General features: G+C 43.4%; 1 protein-coding gene across 7 annotated transcripts in view; it reads right to left on the bottom strand.

Annotated features, from left to right (window-relative positions):
• The window catches only part of LTBP1 (latent transforming growth factor beta binding protein 1), a 456,484-nt gene that overhangs the window by 325,025 nt on the left and 109,409 nt on the right, over window positions 1-22,050 (bottom strand). The window lies entirely within an intron of this gene.

The raw sequence follows: 22,050 nt of genomic DNA, 5'->3' as shown, positions 1-22,050 counted from the left end.
TTGAGTCCAAGAAGTCACTGTCTACTTAACAAAAGGCTTCTATTTCATTACTCTGTACATTGAAGACAACCACTTCAAACACTTTCTATGAAAGCGTTTATCCTTTATGTGCCTGGTCCTATTCAGGAGTTTTATCAAAGTGAATGCCTGAAGACTGAAGTTTCCTATTTTAGTACCAAAAAGTCTAGATCTTGAAACTGTATGTAAATTTTGATGCGTCAGACAAAAATCACTTTGGACCCCTACACTGTACTTCTACCCTCAAGTCACATCCAATTTTTGGAACTGTCTAAGACAGCAACCAGAACTCGATGGTATGGCTTATCAAGTAAACTCATTTCAATTTCTGCAAATTGAAATGTGCTTAAATAATTAAGGCAGGACTTCCCTGGCAATCCAATGGTTAAGACTTCATCTTTCAGTGCAGGGGGTGTGGGTTCATCCCTGGCTGGGGAGCTAAGAGGAAAAACCAAAACATAAAACAGAAGTAACAATGTAACAAACTCAATAAGGACTTTTTGTTTTTTAATTAAGGCAAAGCAAATTCTGTTTGGATAAACTCCACTGGCATATTTTAAACAAAATGACAGATTTGCGTCCAACTTTCCAAAAGATGATTTGAGACAATGCTACCATTTACATTCTGCTTCCTCCCTTGCTGGAAGTTGGGAGCTGGGTGGAGGGAAGGGTGGTAAGTGATTTGCAGGAAAGAATTCGGTGTGACTTAGCAGCAGCAGCAGCAGCAGCAGACCTTGGGTCTAATATTGATGTACTATATGTTACCTCCATACTTTTACACTAATAGAAGTGAAGTGTTAGTCACTCGGTTGTGTTCGACTCTTTGCGACCCCATGGACGGGGGCTCGCCAGACTCTTCTGTCCATGGGATTCTCCAGGCAAGAATACTGGAGGAGGTTGCCATTTCCTTCTCCAGGAGAGCTTCTCAATCCAGGAATAGAACCCATATCTCCTGCATAACCAAACTCTTTACCACCTGAGCCACCAGGGAAGCTCATACCAACAGAATACATAGCCTATTCCTTAAGATGACCTGAAGGATCAAATGAAATCATTTTTAGAACCTTTGAAAGCCGAAGAATTGATGCTTTTGAACTGTGGTGTTGGAGAAGACTCTTGAGAGTCCCTTGGACTGCAAGGAGATCCAACCAGTCCATTCTGAAGGAGATCAGCCCTGGGATTTCTTTGGAAGGAATGATGCTAAAGCTGAAACTCCAGTACTTTGGCCACCTCATGCGAAGAGTTGACTCATTGGAAAAGACTCTGATGCTGGGAGGGATTGGGGGCAGGAGGAGAAGGGGACGACAGAGGATGAGATGGCTGGATGACAATCACTGACTTGATGGATGTGAGTCTGAGTGAACTCCGGGAGTTGGTGATGGACAGGGAGGCCTGGCGTGCTGCGTTTCATGGGGTCGCAAAAAGTCGGACACGACTGAGCGACTGAACTGAACTGAACTGAAAGCATTAAAAGTGAAATATTAGGGTACAGATAAATCATCATCACATGAGATTGTCTTGCAACCCATTTGTCCAGAACCCAATGTGACAGCAACGCTGGAGACCAAAGAAGTCTTCAAGAAGTACATCTATGAGAAAGTTCACAAGCCAGTCAAGTTTGATTTGTTTTTTTTACCTCACTGCACAGCGTACCGTGTCTTAGCTCCCCAACCAGGGATTGAACCTAGGCGATAGCAGTGAAAGCCCCAAATCCTAATCACCGGTACGGCTTATCAAGTAAACTCATTTCAATTCCTGCAAATTGAAATGTACTTAAATAACTAAGGCAGGACTTTCCTCATGATCCAGTGGTTAAGACTTCACCTTCCAATGTTAGGGGTATGGGTTCTATCTCTGGCCAGGAAGCTAAAATCTCACATGCCTTGGGAACTCCCCAGCCAGTTTCTATTTACACCTGTAAAAGCTAAAACACAACACAAGATGGGGATATTCTCCCACAAGGGGAAAAAAAAAAGTGTTATTCTATTTTTCTTTGCCAAAAGTTAACAAAAGATGGAACAAGGCCCAGTGAGACAAGGAAGTAAAAATAATCTGGCTGCTGAATCAACAGAAACTCTTCTAAATGTTCCTAATCAATTAAAGGCAACAGTAAATGCTATAAAGATAATTTTACTGAAGATAAAAATTAAGCAAACTTAATCATTAGGTTCACAGAAAGCCTATGTTGTACTGCTCAGAAGTTGTGTGGCTGAACCCTCATGTTCCCTCATTATAATCAAAAGATAAATAAGAAACCATACTGACACCAAGTGAAAGTCACTCAGTCGTGTCTGGTTCTTTGCAACCCAATGGACTATACAGTCCATGGAATTGTCCAGGCCAGAATACTGGAGTGGGTAGCTGTTCCCTTCTCCAGGGGATCTTCCCAAACCAGGGATTGAACCCAGATCTCCCGCATTGCAGGTGGATTCTTTACCAGCTGGGGGCTCCCCTGATAGCTCAGTTGGTAAAGAATCCTCCTGCAATGCAGGAGACCCCAGTTCAACTCCTGGGTCGGGAAGATCCCCTGGAGAAAGAATAGGCTACCCACTCCAGTATTCTTGGGCTTCCCTTGTGGCTCAGCTGGTAAAAAATCTGCCTGCAATGTGGAAGACCTGGTTTTGAAAGATCCCCTGGAGAAGGGAACGGCTACCCATTCCAGTATACTGGCCTGGAGAATTCCATGGACTGTATAGTCCTTGAGGTCACAAAGAGTTGGACACAACCAAGTGACTTTCACTCACTTCTTTACCAGCTGAGCCATCAGGGAAGCCCAAGAAGACTGGAGTGGGTAACCTATCCCTTCTCCAGAGCATCTTCCCAACCCAGAAATCGAACCAGAGTCTCCTGCATTGCAGGTGGATTCTTTACCAGCTGAGCCACCAGGAAAGCCCAGGGCTTACTCGAAAAACTTCTGGACTGAACGTACGCCACCTACACCATCAGGTCGTAACCCTGGGGGTTTCAACACCGAGCTCTACCTCTTCCCCATCAGCCTGCGGCTGCTCCACTCTTCCTGGGGTTCCCCAATGACTTCTGGACTTGGTGTAAGTCATTCTTGTTGCACATTCACCGCTGGCTGCAGACCCCAGTTACCCTGAGTTGACAGCCTGAGCCAACATCTCTTTCTTGGTAATCCACCTGGTACACCAGTTCCTCCTGAACAGACTTCTGCTTCTTGCCCTCCCCTCACTCAAGAATCTCTCTGTACCGAACTCCAAGAAGTTACACCTCACAACTTACAGATGCTCCCTTTCTGTGCTATTATTACTTGCTTCACGACGGGCTAATACATACTAAACACTTAGAACACCACCTGGTGTATTAAAAAAGGCTCATAATAAAGTTATTACTGGTGTTCTCACTCCTGGATTTTCAGTTCACCTGCTGGCACCCCACCACCCTATCAAGGGCCATACATGGGGCCGTTTTACCAACACCGCATGCCCTATGGAGCCCACATCTCAGACCAGACTTCTTCCTGAAATTACAACCAGTCACCACCCACACCCAGAGGCCAGCCCTTGTCCACACAACATGGCACCCCAAATTTAAAACATGCTTTATCTTTCCACCTAGGCCCTGTCCCCTACTTATTTATGGTCTTACACAAGTGACTTCAGTTCTCTAATCCGCAGTTTTCCATCTTTAAAATGAGCTGCCAGTAAGTATGTGAAAGAGTTGCTATCCGTGTCGACACAACGCTTAACACAGATGAGTGTTCAATGCAGTAGTTGCTTTTCACATGATTCCTAAGACAAGGATGCACACGATACATTTGAGGGAGAAAATATTATCAGGACTCAGAATCAGAATTCCACTTGTGGAAGCCTGCCCTATTGATGAGCTCTAGAGGGGAGCCTGGTGGGCTGCTGTCTCTGGGGTCGCACAGAGTCGGACACAACTGAAGGGACTTAGCAGCAGCAGCAGCAGATGGTGTGCATGGATGTGCCTTTTGAGAGTGAGTGTGGCATCTTTCAGAACACGCAGAGAGGTCTTCAGTAGTAAAAGAATCTGCCTGCAATGCACGAGACACAGGAGATGCCGGTTCAATCCCTGGGTCAGAAACATCCCCTGGAGGAGGAAATGGCAACCCACTCCAATATTCTTACCTGGAAAACCCCACGGGCTGAAAATCCCTGGTGCACTGCAGTCCATGGGGTTGCAGAGTCAGACACAACTGAAGTGACTGAGCACAAATATGCTAGTTTTGTAGGACTGTCATAAAATTACTACAAGCTAAGGCCTTAAAACAGAAATTATTCTCACAATTACAGACACCAAAAGAATCCCCCCTCCAAAGAAAATCGAGGTGTTGGCAGGACTGCACAACCACCTCCAATGACTGTAAGGGGGAATCGTCCCTGCCTCCTCCAGCTTCTGGGGGCTCCAGGCAACTCTTGGTCTTTGGCTTCATCCTTCCCAAGTCCGCCGCTGTTTTTAGGTGGCCTTCTCTTCCTCTCCCTGTCTTGTAAGGATATCTGTGATTGGATTTAGGGCCACCTGGTTAATCCAGAATGATCTCATCTTAAAATCCATCGATGAATGACATCTGCAAAGACTTCTGCCAAATAAGGGCACCTTCCCTGGTTCCAGAGATGAGAAGATGGATTAAGCTTTCGGAAGCCACCATTCAACCCACTGAAGGCTGGAAATGGGGGACAGCTGAAGTGTTGATTGGAGACCCTGGTCAAACTATGGAACATGGTGGAATACTCCCAGTCACGGGAGATGCTGAGCGGGACTGATCTGCAGAAGGCAGCACCTGAGGACAGGGTTGGCATTTGCGTAACAATGTGTCAGGTGGCACAATCTGAATGGGGAAAAGACTACTCGGGGTTTTTTTTTAATGTGCACCTATCTGTGCAAAGAATTTTTGTTTAAAGCAGGAATGATGAGGAAATAGGTAGCAACTGGCTCAGACGGTAAAGCGTCTGCCTACAACGCGGGAGACCCGGGTTCAATTCCTGGGTCGGGTTCAATCTCCTGGAGAAGGAAATGGGAACCCACTCCAGCACTCTTGTCTGGAAAATCCCATGGACGGAGGAGCCTGGTGGGCTACAGTCCATGGGGTCGCAAAGAGTCAGACACGACTGAGCGACTTCACTCACTCAAACAGTGGGATGCAGTGAGAAGATGACCCTTACTTTTTTTTTTGCCACTTTATTTTTTAATTGAAGAAAATTGCTTTACAGAATTTTGTGGTTTTCTGTCAAACGCCGGCAAGAATCAGCCATAGGTACACCCATGTCCCCTCCCTCATCTCACCCTTCTAGATTGTCACAGAGCCCTTGTTTGAGTTCCTGAGTCATACAGCAAATTCCCACTGGCTATCTATTTTACATATGGTATTGTAACTTTCCATGTGACTCTCTCCATGCATCTCACCTTCTCCTCCCCTCCCCCTCATGTCCATAGGTCTGCTCTCTATGTCTGTTTCTCCATTGTTGCCCTGCAAAAAAATTCATCAGTACCATCTCTCTAGATTCCATATATATGCATCAGTATATGATATTTATCTTTCTCTTTCTAACTTACTTCACTCTGTATAACAGGCTTCAGGTTCGTCCACCTCATTAGAACTGACTCAAATGAGTTCCTTTTTATGGCTGAGTAATATTCCATTGTGTATATGTCCCACAGCTTCTTTAGCCACTCATCTGTCGATGGACATCTAGGTCGCTTCCATGTTCTAGCTATTGTAAATAGTGCTGCAATGAACAATGGATACATGTGTCTTCTTCAGCTTTGGCTTCCTCAGGGTATATGCCTAGGAGTGGGACTGTTGTGACCCTGACTTTTTATATTACATCCTTTGGAATAGTTTGAGTTACCTGCTTGCCAACAGAAGATCCAAGAGAGTTCCTAAGTGCAAGTTCTTACTACTGCCCAGGATCTACCAGCAGCCCTGCACCAACTAGTACAGAAACAATGAGGAGACACACCGGAGCCGGGGGACACCCTCACTCGCAACACCCTCCCAGCGCCCAGGCTCCCCTGCTCCAGTTCCGCTCACATTCTGAAAGCCTCCCTCCTCCTGTCTTGCCCTGAAGATGCCTATCTGAACGATCTTGGTAATTGAACCTGGCCTCAAATTTTAAAGCATAAATACCTATCTGGGCACACACACATAAATCTGATACACGCATGTGCCACAAATATGGGATCATCAAGTTTCACCAAGAAGTTTTTAAATTACATCCTATAAAAGCCTTCTTTGTCTGATGTTTTCTGAAGAGTCACAAAGAGTGCCTTGAAGATCCACAGCTCAGCTCATCCTTTGAATGAAAGGACAAAGCATTTCTAGACCTCGGAATCCTCCACCTGTAATACAAATTTAATTAACACTCGGCTCTGCCTCCTCAAGTCAGCAAATTTAGGGAAGGCCCTGATCTTCTTAGAGGAGCTTCCTCTGTTAGAGTGTCAAATGTCCTTCCAGGTCAAAAAACCACGAGGAATTTAAGCTTTCTCCATTTTACAGTGCATCAAGAGGTCACAATAGAAAAAGAACATTTCATTTTAGTGACCTTCTGGAACTTCCTTTTTCAGTAACTGATTGGGAAACTTCAGAGGTCAAGAACCATTCAAATAGTGACATTCTGTGGCATTGAAACATGTATAATATCATATGTGAAATGAATCACCAGTCCAGGTTCAATGCATGATATAGGATGCTCAGGGCTGGTGCACTGGGATGACCCAGAGGGATGGTACAGGGAGGGAGGTGGGAGAGGGGTCCAGGATGGGGAACACATGTACACCCATGGCGGATTCATGTTGATGTATGGCAAAACCAATACAATATTGTAAAGTAATTAGCCTCCAATTAAAATAAATAAATTTATATTAAAAAAAAACAAAAACAAATAGTGACATTCTGCAATCTGAACAGCCCTGCCTTAAGGGTACATCCAGATAAGAGCTGTAATACAGGTCTTTTCTTTGAGATTTCCAGGAACTAAACCCTTGAGTGAGGCCCGTGAGAACTCAGTGGTGCACTGTTAGGGAAATTCACCAAGGCACAGGAAATGACCACTGTGCACGCCTGCAGGGACCACAACTCAACCCCACTTCCAGACTTGCCACTGCCCCAAAGCACAACCCTGATCCTGTGTCACTCAGGCTTCCTGCTTGTTGCCTCTCAAGTGGAGTCCAGACACACAGAGACACACACACAGAGAAACAAAGACACACACACAGAGAGGCAAAGACACACACAGAGAAACAAAGCCACACACACAGAGACACACACACACAGAGACAAGGACACACACACACAAACAGACACACCCACAGAGAGAGAGACACACACACACAAAGACAAAGACACATATGGAGAGACACACAGAGACACACACACAGAGAAATGAAGACACACACACACAGAGGCAAAGACACACACACATAGACACAAGGACATACACACAGAAACAGACACACCCACAGAGAGAGAGAGACACACACACAGAGACACAAAGACACACACACACACAGAGACACACACAGAGAGAAGCAAAGACACACACAGAGACACACACACACAGAGGCAAAGACACACACACACATAGAGACAAGGACACACACACATAGAAACAGAGAGGCACACCCACAGAGAGACACACACATATAGAGACAGACACACACAGAGGCAGAGACACACAGAGACACACATAGAAACAGAGAGAAACACACAGAAACAGAGACAGACATACACAGAGAGACAGAGAAAGACATACACAGAGACACATACAGAGAGACACACCCACAGAGACACATCCCCCCCCACACACACACAGACACACCCAGACACACACACAGAGGCAGAGAAACACAGAGACTTACATACACAGAGACAGAAACACACACAGAAAAATAGATAAATAAAGCTGCTTTCAAGGGTTAATTCCTATGTCAGTTATTTGAAACAGAACACTTTCATAGAAAATATGTTTTATATATAATACCTAATACGATGTAAATTTATAATTTTTAAATGATTTTATATTTAAAATAGAAATGCATTTGAGTCTGTTTTGAACCCAGATACAAAAAGAAGAGCTTAGACTTAAGTAGATGATGGACAAACATATTGAGCCACGGAGATATGAACTAGAACTTCTGGAATTTTTCAAGGGCTTAAACTAATGGGGACATTGCTTGCAGTTCAAAATGTGCTCTGTCTTAACAGAGCAATAACATTTATGTGATTTTCGTTATCTCTAGTCATAGCTAGGGTTTTATCTGGTCTACATTTGCAACACAGAAAGGAAGGATATCAGGTCAAAAAGATTCATATAGATTAAGAAGAACATTTTTTAAAAGGCAGTCTATCAGGGAGTTAGTTGCTATGCATGTAGTTAAAGAATTACAAAACAAGGTTTCTAAGACAACGCACTGGTCATAGCAAACACCCTCTTCCAACAACACAAGAAAAGACTCTACACATGGACATCACCAGATGGTCAACACCGAAATCAGATTGATTATATTCTTTGCAGCAAAGATGGAGAAGCTCTATACAGTCAGCAAAAACAAGACCAGGAGCTGACTGTGGCTCAGATCATGAACTCCTTATTGCTAAATTGAGACTTAAATTGAAGAAAGTAGGGAAAACCACTAGACCATTCAGGTATGACCTAAATCAAATCCCTTATGATTATACAGTGGAAGGAGAAATAGATTTAAGGGACTAGATCTGATAGATAAGAGTGCCTGATGAACTATGGACAGAGGTTCGTGACATTGTACAGGAGACAGGGATCAAGACCATCCCCATGGAAAAGAAATGCAAAAAAGCAAAATGGCTGTCTGGGGAGGTCTTAACAAATAGTTGTGAAAAGAAGAGAAGCCAAAAGCAAAGGAGAAAAGGAAAGATATAAACATCTGAATGCAGAGTTCCAAAGAATAGCAAGAAGAGATAAGAAAGCCTTCCTCAGAAATCAATGCAAAGAAATAGAGGAAAACAACAGAATGGGAAAGACTAGAGATCTCTTCAAGAAAATTAGAGATACCCAGGGAACATTTCATGCAAAGATGGGCTTGATAAAGGACAGAAATGGTAGGGACCTAACAGAAGCAGAAGATATTAAGAAGAGGTGGCAAGAATACACAGAAGAACTGTACAAAAAAGATCTTCACAACCAAGATAATCACGATGGTGTGATCACTCACCTAGAGCCAGACATCCTGGAATGTGAAGTCAGGTGGGCCTTAGAAAGCATCACTACGAACAAAGCTAGTGGAGGTGATGGGATTCCAGAGGAGCTATTTCAAATCCTGAAAGATGATGCTGTGAAAGTGCTGCACTCAATATGCCAGCACATTTGGAAAACTCAGCAGTGGCCACAGGACTGGAAAAGGTCAGTTTTCATTCCAATCCCAAAGAAAGGCAATGCCAAAGAATGCTCAAACTACCGCACAATTGCACTCATCTCACACGCTAGGAAAGTAATGCTCAAAATTCTCCAAGCTAGGCTTCAGCAATACGTGAACCGGGAACTTCCTGATGTTCAAGCTGGTTTTAGAACAGGCAGAGGAACCAGAGATCAAATTGCCAACATCCCCTGGATCATGGAAAAAGCAAGGGAGCTCCAGAAAAACATCTATTTCTGCTTTATTGACTATGCCAAAGCCTTTGACTGTGTGGATCACAATAAACTATGGAAAATTCTGAAAGAGATGGGAATACCAGACCACCTGACCTGCCTCTTGAAAAATCTATATGCAGGTCAGGAAGCAATAGTTAGAACCGGACATGAAACAACAGACTGGTTCCAAATAGGAAAAGGAGTACGCCAAAGCTGTATATTGTCACCCTGCTTATTTAACTTATATGCAGAGTACATCATGGGAAACGCTGGGCTGGAAGAAGCACAAGCTGGAATCAAGATTGCCGGGAGAAATATCAATAACCTCAGATATGCAGATGACACCACCTTTATGGCAGAAAGTGAAGAAGAACTAAAGAGCCTCTTGATGAAAGTGAAAGAGGAGAGTGAAAAAGTTGGCTTAAAGCTCAACATTCAGAAAACGAAGATCATGGCATCTGGTCCCATCACTTCATGGGAAATAGATGGGGAAACAGTGGAAACAGTGGCTGACTTTATTTTTCTGGGCTCCAAAATCACTGCAGATGGTGACTGCAGCCATGAAATTAAAAGACGCTTACTCCTTGGAAGAAAAGTTATGACCAACCTAGATAGCATATTCAAAAGCAGAGATATTACTTTGTCAACAAAGGTCCATCTTATCAAGGCTATGGTTTTTCCAGTGGTCATGTATGGATGTGAGAGTTGGACTGTGAAGAAAGCTGAGTGCCGAAGAATTGATGCTTTTGAACTGTGGTGTTGGAGAAGACTCTTGAGAGTCCCTTGGACTGCAAGGAGATCCGACCAGTCCATTCTGAAGGAGATCAGTCCTGGGTGTTCATTGGAAGGACTGATGCTGAAGCTGAAACTCCAATAATTTGGCCACCTCATGCGAAGAGTGGACTCATTGGAAAAGACTCTGATGCTGGGAGGGATTGGGGGCAGGAGGAGAAGGGGACGACAGAGGATGAGATGGCTGGATGGCATCACCGACTCGATGGACATGAGTTTAAGTGAACTCTGAGAGTTGGTGATGGACAGGGAGGCCTGGCATGCTGCGATTCATGGGGTTGCAAAGAGTCGGACACGACTAACTGAACTGAAAGAGCAAGAAAAGAGGTGACAGGGTGAAGTTGAAGATGATGCAATCCCTCTAACAGACCCTAGGTGACGCCATTGGTCTAGGATAGCTTGGTTACCTTTTGGCAGGCCTTTAGCTATACAATTGGGAGTACAGAGTGCAATTGGTTCCTTTAAGATATGGATCATTTTTAACAGAAGTATGCCACATAGCACATTTATCTATCACAAGTTTTACTCAAAAGGTTCAGATTTAATCACCCAGAAAAAATGGAAATGCTTCTGGATAACTAATCTCATACACCCTTTTAACATACTGTTTCCTAATATTTGTTCTATATTAATTCTCCAAATTCCCTGATTTGCTGAGATTAAGATATATAATCAGTCCAATTAAGTGAATTACTACATTCCCACCTGCTGGTTTTGCTGTTTTAGTGCAGTAACTGGAAACATCTAGAAAGCTTCCTTCATCCTACATCTGGACTCCCATTTCACTGACTATGATCATTTTTATCCTGTGTCCTATGAATCTGGTTTAGTTTCCTCCACTAGAATATTCCATCCCTGAGGACAAGACAGTCTCATTTATTTCTTTATACCTCCTCCACCCAATACAAAGTGCTCGATTAACAGTGAATAAATAGGGTTAAAACAATTAGTTAGAATATACAAGACAAAATTAACAGGTAAAATGAAAATGGAATTATCTCAATACCACAGGAAGGTTAAAAACATAACCTTACTCAACAGACTATATGTAGTCCAACTTAATGATTAACTACTTGAAGATTTCTACTTTTAAAAGTATTCAAGGGACTTCCCTGGTGGTCCAGTGGTTAAGAATCCGCCTTCCAATGCAGGGGATTTGGGCTCCACACCCGGTCAGGGAACTAAGATCTGACAGCCACAGGGCTATGGAGTCTGCTTGATACAACGAAGATCCCACATGCTGTAACTAAGACTCGATGCAGCCAAATAATTGTACATATGAGTGTGTGTTGTTGTTAAGTTGCTCAGTTGCATCCAGTTCTTTGCGACCCCATGGACTGCAGTCCACCAGGCTCTTCAGTCCATGGAATTTCCCAGGCAAGAATACTGGAGTGGGTTGCCATTTATCTCCAAGGTATCTTTTTGACCTAGGGATTGAACCCAGGTCTCCTGCATCACAGGATGATATATATATATGTAGGTATTTAAGATATTCATTAAAATTAGTTCAAACTCACCTTCAGTTAAGTTGTGACTATAAAATCTGATTATATTTTAAACATTTTGCTTTCCTTTGAATTAAAAATAATTATCTAGATAAAGATTCACTGCTTTGCCAATTTTTCTCCAAACAGATACTCCCACAATTTTTTACCTCTCAGTAAAGATAAACATATTCAAAATGAGTGTGACCTAACTGCTTAAAAATTCAGGTCAGTAGACCTGTGTTCGGAGAAGGCAATGGCACCCCACTCCAGTACTCTTGCCTGGAAAATCCCATGGACGGAGGAACATGGTGGGCTGCAGTCCATGGGGTCGCTAAGAGTCGGACACGACTGAGTGACTTCACTTTTACTTTTCACTTTCATGCACTGGAGAAGGGAATGGTAACCCACTCCAGTGTTCTTGCCTGGAGAATCCCAGGGACGGCGGAGCCTGGTGGGTTGCCATCTATGGGGTCACACAGAGTCGGACACAACTGAAGTGACTTAGCAGCAGCAGCAGCAGACCTGTGTTACATGGTGGCTTCACTAAAATTCTGTTGACCCTGCCCTGCAGAATACTTGTAAGGTTAAAAATGCAGCCTTTTCACTTCCTTAAGAGAAAATGTTGGGTGTGTCCCCACCACTTAACATCAGTTAAGTGACCAGTTCCAAGTTCATGGTGTTACAATAAGTGTTATTGCATTTCATGGTGAATGAGCAGACTGAATCATCTCAAGTATCTGCTTACACATAAATGTCTCCAAAATGTGTACATCTAAACAGGACCTTCCCAGCTCCCTGTATCAGCAACTGCATACTAGGCATCACCATCATTTGAACATCCTCCTGCAGCCAAGTTCAAATGCAAAACATCCAACAATGAATTCATCAGCTTCACCTCCAGCTGGGTTCTATATGAGTGAACTGGTCCCTAACTGCCCCACCACCACACCTGACTGCCCACATCTACCAAAAGTTAGGTTTGAAAAGAGAACTCAATTTATCAATACTACCTATATTACAATTTCAACAAGAGTTTTTAAACATTATCTCTGAGAGTAAAATTCAGCAATAAAAATGCTTTCCTAAAAGCAGATAAGCAAATGGGAGAAATTTTGAATCATCCTTCATAACTCTTTGGAATATAAGCAAAGCATGTGAAACCATTCCAAGCGGTAAGAAGAACTGTGACCTGGCCATTGGTTTGAGAAGCTTAATTGGGGATATCCACTTGAGCCACATGATCTTCTGAAATTAGTGATGGCTGACTCTGCCCAACTTTAAGACTGACAGCTTGCCCTCCCTATGTAAGAGGGAGCAATACACCTCCCTACTGCTATCAGTTTATCTCCACTGGAAGAGCAGAGACACAAATCTCTCCAACTACTCATAGTCAAACTATACAAATCCTCCATCATGCCCTTGGTACTGCTTGGTAATCATTTCAACAATTCAAAAGAGATTTAATACATTACCAGGAAATCAGAGGCTCTGGTTGCCTAATTACACTAATAATTTAATCACTGAACTTACATAATAAATTGGGGGGGGGGGTGAAAAGTCCCAGTGTCTAGCAAAATAAGCACGTGTATATAAAAAAGAAAAAAAATGACCTTCAGAAGGATTTGCTTCCTAAAGCAAATCACTTTAAGGCACCTGGAAATGACTTTTATCAGAATACCATCCTATCCTAAGAAGTATGGATTATATCACTTGCTTAGAGTATTAAGTTTAATAACTGCCTTTGAATAACACACAACACCTAGTAAAAACAGTAAATTGGTAACAGGCAGCTGGTTAACTTCAAAGTCAGATGTGGGTTCAAGCACGCATCAGGCCATTTTAATGGTGCAGTTTTACAGTCTATCATGCTTGCATCTTGCCAAAAAGGTGGGAAGGAATTTTTCATAAACATCATTCCAGTATGACATTCACAGCTGAATAATCTCAACTTTTTGATGGGACCAAATGTTTTTTGTAGTTATCTCAAGATAATCTCACATTATTAGTATAACTTTTACTGCACGTCAAATTTTAAAGTTGAAAAACCACAAGGCAAATGAGTAAGCAATCAAAATATATACCTCATATTTACTTCTATTTCAGGAGTCAGCTCCCTCTAGCCCTTATGTTACTTACTTGAAATTCTACTGCCTGAAAAGAAATGGGAGAGTAATGAGAAGAAAATGGTAGCCAAAAAAAAAAAAAAATCATAGACTTTATTTGTAAGCCACAACTATTCTTATTCAATTCTTCTATGTTAATGAAGTGACAACTTATTTAAATGTTTAGTTCAGGACAGTATATTGCATCTTAAATCTACTTTGTGAAGTTCTGTGAAGTACAACTGGTGCTCCATCACCAGTTTCAGATCATCTGCATCTTGACTTCAAACCACTAGCTCACTACAGGAACAAAATGTGTGCTCCATTACTTTCTGAGCACCAAGAAATCATGGAAACAGAGGCAACAACTTGTTACTTTACAACTTACCCAGTACTTTCACGTATCCTGGCTTCAGTCCTGAACTCAGCAGAAATGGACAACTGATGTTTCAGAGCAAATTTGGAAAATGAATAAGATCTAATTATTTCTAAACTTCCAAAGAGTCCTTAATAAAAAAGGCAACATAAAGAAGAACAAATGAAAAGTCCATTTCCTCAAAAAGCTTGGCAGTTCTCCTAATACCCTGACTTTGGCACAATAGGAACATTTATAAAAATGGGTGATTTCTTGTTTGAATGCAATACTGCAAAGGAACACCAAGTTGATTCAACTCCCGTTGGTTATTTCTGAGATTATCGAAGCATAAATGCACAGCAGTGCTTCATGGTTATGGAATCACCTGTTGAGATGTGTCCGATACCCAAAAAGAAACCACCATAACACTGGTCTATGATTAAATCAAGGAGGAGGAGGAAAGACTAGTGATCAGAGCTGCTTTTCTGCCTGGTGAAGCTATTTCTCCAGTTTCTTCCTCCTGCCTCTCTGCATGTTCCCGTCTGCCACCCTCTCCTTAACCCACTGCAATTGGGGAATGCCTCATCTGTTCACAACCACCGCCCTGGCTGACACAAGGACCACATCACCACCAATTCCAACACCGTGTTTAGTGGGCACACTGCCCCTCTGTGTAGGGCGGCGCTCCTGACTACTCCCTCGGGGGCTGACCCCAGTGCCAATCACTAAGAGTCTCGGAATCGCCACTCTCGGACACATAGTAAGAGTACATTTCCTCACTCCCTTTGCGGGGAGGCCGGTCCCATGACATCACTTATGTCAATGAAATGTAAAAGGAAAGAACGTGGGCTGAAATTCTCTGATAGCTAATGCCTGGGTCTCCCTAACTCTCCCCCTCTGCCATGGCAACTGGCAATGTTTCAGAGAGTGAAGGTTTCCCAAACTGTCAGCTTAGGTCCCTGAATCACCTTCATGGACGTGGTCCAGGGATGATTATGTGACACAGAGCCCAAAGTAACCTACGATGAATACGCGCATGAACCAGAAACAAATCTTGTTTCTAAGCACCTCAGATGAGTTATGTTACATCATAACCTAGTCTATGTCTGAATTCTTTCCTCTTTTCCATTAGCTTGTGGGACCACACTCTTCTGCTGCTTCTCTTGCCTTCAGTTACCGCTTCTGCTCTAAAACCCCCTAGTCAGCCCATCTCTTAGATGCTATGCTAGTCAGTCTCCAAGGGGCTCCCAAAGACCCCCACCTCCTGTATTCAGGGTTTTGTGTAATCCCCTCCCCTTAGGAGGGGGGAAGACTAAGTGACTCATTCCTAGTCCATACACCAGAAGTGATATGATGTCATTTTTGATACTGACTAGGCCTCTTATCTTACTCACTGAGGGAAGCCAGCTAGCAACCAAATTGGGAAGATGCTGTTGTGAGAGGCCCAGGTGGTGATCTAGGAAGACCTGAAGCCAACGGTCAGCAAGGAACAAAACCTATCCAAAACCACAAGTGACCTTGAAAGTTGGTCCTTCCCCAGTCGATCCTTCAAATGAGACCACAGTTTCAAACAACAGCTTGACTATAGCCTTACAAGGGATTGAAACAGAGGTTCCCAGTTAGGCTGCACCTGGAAACTTAACCTACAAAAAGAGAGATAACATGTTCATTGTTTTAAGTCACTAAATAATGACTACATCATCTGGGACATGCAGGCCTGGCATGCTGCAGTCCATGGGGTTGCAAAGAGTCGGACACAACTGAGTGACTGAACTGAACTGAACATCTGGGACAATTTTGTTACCTAGCAATAGAAAGTGAAAATCGTATCCAACTCTTTGTGACCCCATGGATTATACAGTCCATGGAATTCTCCAGGCCAGAATACTGGAGTGGGTAGCCTTTCCCTTCTCCAGGGGATCTTCCCAAACCAGGGATCGAACACAGGTCTCCCATATGGCAGGCGGATTCTTTACCAGGTTACCCACAAGGGAAGCCCAAGAATACTGGAGTGGGCAGCCTATCCCTTCTCCAGCAGATCTTCTCGACCCAGGAATCAAACCACAGTCTCTTGCATTGCAGGCAGATTCTTTACCAACTGAGCTATCAGGGAAGCCCCAACGTTCACCTCCTCCTTCGAGCTGGAAACAAACCAGCAACCTAAGGATACCCCACATCCAAGGGCAAAGGAGAAGCCCAAGCAAGACAGTAGGAGGAATGAAATCACATTTAGAATCAAACCCCATACCTGCCAGAGACCCTCAGAGGGCTCAAACATACCTTGTGTGCACCAGGACCCAGGGACCCCACAGAGACTGAGACAGAAGTGTGTTTGAGTGTCTCCTGAGGAGATGTGGGTCAGCAGTGGACTGCTGCAGGGACAGAGGCTCTGGGTGCAGCTGACCTGGGTATGGCATAAGCCCTCTTGGAGGAGGTCACTATTAACCCCACCAGAGAGCCGCCAGAACTTACACAGGACTGCGAAAACAGACTCTTGGAGGGCACAAACAGAACCTTGTGCGCCAGGACCCAGGAGAAAGGAGCAGTAACCCCACAAAAGACTGACCCAGTCTTGCCCATGACTGTTCAGAAGTCTCCAGCGGAGGTGTGGGTTGGCTGTAGCCTGCTGCAGGGTTGGGGGCACTGAGTATAGCAGTGTGTGCATGGGACCTTTTGAAGAAGGTCACCATTATCTTCATTACCTCCACCACAGTTTGGCCTCAAGCCAAAGAACAGGGAGGGAACACAGCCCCACCCATCGATAGAAAGTTGGATTAAAGATTTACTGAGCATGGCCCTGCCCATCAGAACAAGACCTCAGTGCATTCTCTTGGCACAACTGTGTTAGCCTTTGCCCTGCTTCATTCCGTATTCCAAGGCCAGATTTACCTGTTACTCCAGGTGTCTCTTGACTTCCTACTTTTGCATTCTTGTCCCCTATAATGAAAAGGACATCTTTTTTGGGTGTTAGTTCTAGAAGGTCTTGTAGGTCTTCATAGAACTGTTCAACTCCAGCTTCATCAGGGCATAGAGTTGGATTACTGTTACCCACAAGGGAAGCCCCTCAGTCAGTCTCTCCCATCAGGAAGCTTCCATAACCCTCTTATCCTTCTCCATCAGAGGGCAGACAGAATGAAAACCATAATCACAGAAAATTAACCAATCTGACCACATGGACCACAGCCTTGTCTAACTCAATTATACTATAAGCCATGCCATGTAGGGTCACCCAAGATGGATGGGTCATGGTGGAGAGTTCTGACAAAATATAGTCCACTGGAGAAGGGAATGGCAAACCACTTAGTATTCTTGCCTTGAGAATCCCATAAACAGTGTGAAAAGGCAAAAAGATAAAACACTGAAAGATGAACTCCCCAAGTCAGTAGGTGCCTAATATGCTACTGAAGATCAGTGGAGAAATAACTTCAAAAAGAATGAAGAGATGGAGCCAAAGCAAAAACAACACCTAGTTGTGGATAAGACTGGTGATGGAAGCAAGGTCCGAGGCTATAAAGAGCAATATTGCATAGGAACCTGGAATGTTAGGCCTATGAATCAAGGCAGACTGGTAGTGGTCAAACAGGAGATGGCAGGAGTGAACATCGACATTTTCGGAATCAATGAACTAAAATGGACCGGAATGGGTGAATTGAACTCAGATCACCATTATATCTACTACTGTGGCCAAGAATCCCTTAGAAGAAATGGAGTAGCCATCATAGTCAACAAAAGAGCCTGAAATGCAGTACCTGGATGCAATCTCAAAAACAACAAAATGATCTCTGTTCATTTCCAAGGCAAACCATTCAATATCAACAGTAATCCAACTCTATGCCCTGATGAAGCTGGAGTTGAACAGTTCTATGAAGACCTACAAGACCTTCTAGAACTAACACCCAAAAAAGATGTCCTTTTCATTATAGGGGACAAGAATGCAAAAGTAGGAAGTCAAGAGACACCTGGAGTAACGGGCAAATCTGGCCTTGGAATACGGAATGAAGCAGGGCAAAGGCTAACACAGTTGTGCCAAGAAAATGCACTGGTCATAGCAAACACCCTCTTCCAACAACACAACAGAAGACTCTAAAAATGGACATCACCAGATGATCAATACCAAAACCAAATTGATTATATTCTTTGCAGCCAAAGATGAAGAAGCTCTACACAGTCAGCAAAAACAAGACCGGGAGCTGACTGACGCAGATCATGAACTCGTTATTGCCAAATTCAGACTTAAATTGAAGAAAGCAGGGAAAACCACTAGACCATCCAGATATGACCTGAATCAAATCCCTTACAATTATACAGTGAAATTGAGAAATAGATTCAAGGGATTAGATCTGATAAACAGAGTGCCTGAAGAACTATGGACAGAGGTTTGTGTTACTGTACAGGAGGCAGTGATCAAGATCATGGCCAAGAAAAAGAAATGCAAAGAGGCAAAATGGCTGTCTGAGGAGCCCTTACAAATAGCTGAGAAAAGAAGAGAAGTGAAAGGCAACGGAGAAAAGGAAAGATATACCCATTTGAATGCAGAGTTCCAAAGAATAGCAAGGAGAGATAAGAAAGCCTTCCTCAGTGATCAGTGCAAAGAAATAGAGGAAAACAATAGAATGGGAAAGACTAGAGATCTCTTCAAGAAAATTAGAGATACCAAGAGAACTTTACATGCAAAGATGGGCTCAATAAAGGACAGAAATGGTATGGACCTAACAGAAGCAGAAGATATTAAGAAGGTGGCAAGAATACACAGAAGAACTGTACAAAAAAGATCTTCAAGACCCAGATAATCACAATGGTGTGGTCACTCACCTAGAGCCAGACATCCTGGAATGTGAATTCAAGTGGGCCTTAGGAAGCATCACTACGAACAAAGCTAGTGGAGGTGCTAGAATTCCAGCTGAGCTATTTCAAATCCTAAAAGATGATGCTGTGAAAGTGTTGCACTCAATATGCCAGCAAATTTGGAAAAGGCCATATTGGCCAATTGGATGTGGCCATCAGCAGTGGCCACAGGATTGGAAAAGGTCAGTTTTCATTCCAATTTCAAAGCAAGGCAATGCCAAAGAATGCTCAAATTACAGCACAATTGCACTCATCTCACACGCTAGTAAAGTAATGCCCAAAATTCTCCAAGCCAAGCTTCAACAGTACGTGAACCGTGAACTTCCATATGTTTAAGCTGGATTTAGAAAAGGCAGAGGAACCAGAGATCAAATTGCCAACATCCGATGGATCATCAAAAAAGCTAGAGTTCTAGAAAAACATCTGCTGCTGCTGCTGCTGCTAAGTTGCTTCAGTCGTGTCCGACTCTATGCAACCCCATAGACGGCAGTCCACCAGGCTCCCCCATCCCTGGGATTCTCAAGGCAAGAACACTGGAGTGGGTTGCCATTTCCTTCTCCAACGCATGAAAGTGAAAAGTGAAAGTGAAGTTGCTCAGTCGTGTCCAACCCTCAGCTTCATTGACTATGCCAAAGTGTTCGATTATGTGGATCACAAGAAACTCTGGAAAACTCTTCAACAGATGGGAATACCAGACCACCTGACCTGCCTCCTGAGAAATCAGTATGCAGGTCAAGAAGCAACAGTTAGAACTGGACATGGAACTGATTGCTTCCAAATTGGGAAAGGAGTAAAGCAACGCTGTATATTTTCACCCTGCTTATTTAACTTTTATACAGAGTACATCATAAGAAATGCTGAGCTGGATGAAAAACAAGCTGGAATCAAGATTGCCAGGAGAAATATCAATAACCTCAGATATGCAGATGACACCACCCTTATGGCAGAAAGTGAAGAGGAACTCAAAAGCCTCTTGATGAAAGTGAAAGCGGAGAGTGAAAAAAGCTGGCTTAAAGCTCAACATTCAGAAAACTAATATCATGGCATCCAGTCCCATCACTTCATGGGAAATACATGGGGAAACAATGGAATCAGTGACAGATTTTATTTTGGGGGGCTCCAAAATCACTGCAGATGGTGACTGCAGCCATGAAATAAAAAGACGCTTACTCCTTGGAAAAAAAGTTATGACCAACCTAGATAGCATATTAAAAAGCAGAGACATTTCTTTGCCAACAAATGTCCGTGTAGTCAAAGCTATGGTTTTTCCAGTAGTCATGTATGGATGTGAGAGTTGGACTATAAAGAAAGCTGAGCACTGAACAACTGATGCTTTTAAACTGTGGTGTTGGAGAAGATGCTTGAGAGTCCCTTGAATGGCAAGGAGATCCAACCAGCCCATCCTAAAGGAAATCAGTCCTGGATATTTATTGGAAGGACTGATACTGAAGCTGAAACTCCAATACTTTGGCCACCCGCTATGAAGAACTGACTCATTTGAAAAGATCCTGATGCTGGGAAATATTGACGGCAGGAGGAGAAGGGTGAATGGCATCACCAACTCAATGGATATGAGTTTGAGTGAACTCCGGGAGTTGGAGATGGACAGGGAGGCCTGACGTGCTGCAGTCCATGGGGTTACAAAGAGTCAGACACAACTGAGCGACTGAACTGAGCAGTAGAAAACTACCATAGATTTAGGCATTTCTTCTTCCCCTAAAGTACAGCAATATTATTCTTTTCTGTGGTTGTTAAATTCACATTGGTCACCCCTGAATCTGTATTTTGAGCACTGACTCCTCCAAATGCCTCTCTCGTTACTCAAACCCCAGCTAGGTATTTTTGCCTGAAGGTCCACACATCTCTTTGATCTCCCCAATGGATACCTCCTCTATTCACCTGCTTTCTATTGTTTGTAATCCACATGTCAAATGATGTCCAAGCCTTCCTCTTGGCACCCAGCCAGAAACCTAATCATCAGCCAGAATTTGCCCTCCCCCTTACCTTGTACTCCAATTACCAAGCCAATTACCAACTTAGTTCAGGACCACAATACCTCTCTCCCAGACGTCTCTCTTGCACCCACACCCTGACCTCTCACATTTATAGTCTTAATAGTCACTGCAACCTCTCTAAACAGCAGCTCTGACTACATCCCTCTCCTGCTACCAATATTTCAAAGGTCTGGGATATGAAACCCCATCTCCAAGTCTGGAACCCGAAGCCTGTGATGATCAGCCGCCTGGTCTTCTAACATCCCACCAACTTCACACTCAACTATCAAGAACATCTGTAGTCCTCTCAGCTCAGTCTGTCACGCTTCGGGTCTCTGCGCCCAGCCTTCCTCTCACTTCACCTGCCCCAGGCTGCTGAGTGAACTCCTACCCCGCCTTCAAAACTACTCAGGCTTTATGAAAAGGAACGAAGTTGGGTCATTTGTGGAGACGTAGATGGACCTAGAGACTATTATACAGAGAGAAGTAAGTCAGAAAGAGAACAGATATTGTGTATCAATGTAAATGTGGAATCTGAAAAAAAAAACCCCGCATAGAGGATATTACTTACAAAGCAGAAACAGAGACACAGATACAGAGAAAGAGGAGGATGGATGAATCAGGAAATTTTGACTGACACACACACACTATTGGTACTATGTATAAAATAGACAATAAGAGCTTACAGTACAGCACAGGGAACTCTACTCAGTGCTCTGTGGTGACCTAAACGGGAAGGAAATCCAACAAAGAGGGGATACATACATACGTAAAGCTGATCCACTTTCCTAAACAGTAGAAACTAACACAATAGAGTAAAGCAACTAGCTCCAATTAAAATTAAAAAAATAAAAAACTACTTAGGCTCTA

This window comes from Bos taurus, chromosome 11 (assembly GCF_002263795.3).
Source record: "Bos taurus isolate L1 Dominette 01449 registration number 42190680 breed Hereford chromosome 11, ARS-UCD2.0, whole genome shotgun sequence".
NCBI lineage: Eukaryota > Metazoa > Chordata > Mammalia > Artiodactyla > Bovidae > Bos > Bos taurus.
The sequence above is the reverse complement of the archived record's forward strand: the minus strand, read 5'-3'. Positions and strand labels throughout refer to the sequence as shown.